The sequence below is a fragment of the Notamacropus eugenii genome, chromosome 4 (assembly GCF_028372415.1).
Source record: "Notamacropus eugenii isolate mMacEug1 chromosome 4, mMacEug1.pri_v2, whole genome shotgun sequence".
Lineage (NCBI taxonomy): Eukaryota > Metazoa > Chordata > Mammalia > Diprotodontia > Macropodidae > Notamacropus > Notamacropus eugenii.
Genome location: NC_092875.1, coordinates 71775955 through 71778498, shown reverse-complemented (window position 1 = coordinate 71778498; position 2544 = coordinate 71775955).

Sequence of the window (2544 nt, the reverse complement as noted above, 5' to 3'; positions counted from 1 at the left end):
GGGGGCAGGGCGACGGGCAGCTCCGCCAAAGCGGCGGCCGGGCCGAGCAGCGCGATTGGCCCGCCGCTCCCCGGATGTCCCGCCCCCGCATAGCCACGGGCTGCGCTTTCTGTAACTCAGGGCCACGTGCGGGATAGAGGCGCGCCGAGGCCAATGGAGACAGAGGCTGGAGCGGAGCGGGCTAACGGGATTGGCTAGGGGAAGGGAATGGAGGGGCGTGAGCCAAGGCGTTGTGGGGGCAGGGGAGAGGAGAGTTGGGGAGCAGCCTGGGGTGAGGGGGTCATTAAAGGTAAAGGAGGGAGAGACGGGGGGAGCACCCAGGAATGAGCAGGATAGGGCTGAGGAGAAGAGAAAGGGGAGGGAGGACCCCAGACCTGGAGCTCTGGAACAGGGGACCCCGGGGCTCTGGAGGAGAGACCCCAAGTCTGGAGATCTGCAAAAGGGGACCCTGGGGCTCCGGAGGAGAGACCCCAAGTCTGGAGATCTGCAAAAGGGGACCCTGGGGCTCCGGAGGAGAGACCCCAAGTCTGGAGATCTGCAAAAGGGGACCCTGGGGCTCTGAAGGAGAGACTCCCAGGTCTGGATATGTGGAGAAGGGGACCCCCGGTCTGGGGCTTTAGAGGAGGGAGATTCCAGTTTTGGAGAAAAAGGAATCGACTGAAATTCTTTTTTTTTTTAATAGCGTTTTATTTTTCCAATTACATGTAAAGACAGATTTTAACATTCATTTAAAAATTTTGAGTTCCAAATTTTTTCCCTCCCTAAGACAGTAATTAGTTTGATATAGATTACATGTGTGCAATCCTGTAAAACATCTCCATTAATTATTAGTCATGTTGTGAAAGAAGAAACAGACCAAAAGAAAACAGCATAAAAAAATAAAGTAAAACTAGCACGCTTCAGTGTGCATTCAGACTCCATCAGTTCTTTCTCTGAAGGTGGACAGCACTTTTCCTCCTGAGTCCCCTGGAGTTGTTCACTGGGTTGCTGAGAAGAGCTAAGTCATTCGTAGTTGATCATCCTACAGCTTTGCTGTTACTGTATACAATGTTCTCCTGGTTCTGCTCACTTCACTTTGCATCAGTTATGTAAGTCCAGGTTTTTCTGAAATCCTCCTGTTCATCCTTTCTTATAGCACGCTAGGATTGCATTACATTCATATACTACAATTTGTTCTGCCATCCCCCAACTGACAGTCATCCCCTCAATTTCCAATTCTTTACTCACAAAGAGTTGATAAAAATATTTTTGTACAAGTAAGCCTTCTCCCTTCCCCTTTTTGTAAGCTCTTTGGGATCCAGACCTAATAGTGATATTGCTGGATCTAAGGTTTTGATTGCCCTTTGGGAATAGTTCCAAATTGGTCTCCCGAATGGTTGGATCATTTCACAACACCAACAATGCATTAGTGTCAGGGCTGGAGTTCTTAAGAAGTAGAAGGTACAGGCTATAATTCTGGAGAGGGAATAAGGGAAGAGATGGTATAGGACAGGGGTAGGGAATCTGTGACCTTGAGGCCACATAACCCAGGTATGGGGTGTGAAAGACTATAGAGCTCAGAAATGGGATGAAACGAGGGCAATGAAGGTTGTGTGATAGAATTGGAATTAAGAGGACTAGAAAAATCACTCTACATTTTTATAGCATTACTATAGGTCTACAAATTGCTTTCTTCACAAGAGCCAAGTAATGAGTCAGATAATATAACCATTTTTTTCCCATAGGGTATGCAGAAGAAGGCAGGTAAGTGATGTAGTACATAAGAGTTTGGACTTGAAATCAGGAAGATTCATCTTCCTGAGTTCAAATATGGCCTCAGACACTTGCGGTGTGATCCTAAGCAAGTTACTTAACTCTCAGTTTCCTCATCTGTAAAATGAGCTGGGGAAGGAAATGGCAAACCACTCCAGTGTCTTTGCCAAGAAAACCCCAAATGAAGTCATGGAGAGTAGCATGACGAAATGACTAATAACAACAATCCAAAAGGAGTAACTAGGATGGTGAGAGATTTAGAAACCCAGTCATATGAGTTCCATAGTTGAAGGAACAAAGGATGTTTTGCCTAAAGAGAGGACATGAAGGGTCTCATGGTGAAGAAGGCTTAGATTTATTGTGGTTGATCCCAGAGGGCAGAAGTAGAAGCAAAAGGAAAGAAGCTGTGGAGGGACAGATCTACGTTCAGGGAAAGGGGAAAACTTCCTAAAAATTAAAACTTTCCAAAAATAGAATAGCCTAACTAGTTGGTTACTCATCCTTGGAAGTCTCCATTACGGTTCAGATTACTGACCTCTGGGATATTGTGGGAGGAATCCCTGTTTCAGATAAGTATGATGGCGTCTAAAGTCTCTTCTAGCTCTGAGATTCTCTGCATCTGTGAAAGGATGAGCAGCCATCATTATAAACTTCTATATCTTATATGTAGTTTCATCTAAAACTATAATAACCATCATCCATAGTTCCTAACCTTTTCCTTTTTAAAAGAAAAAAATTACATTTTTATATTTTTTGTCTTCATGTCATAATCACTTCAACCTGTCTCTATAA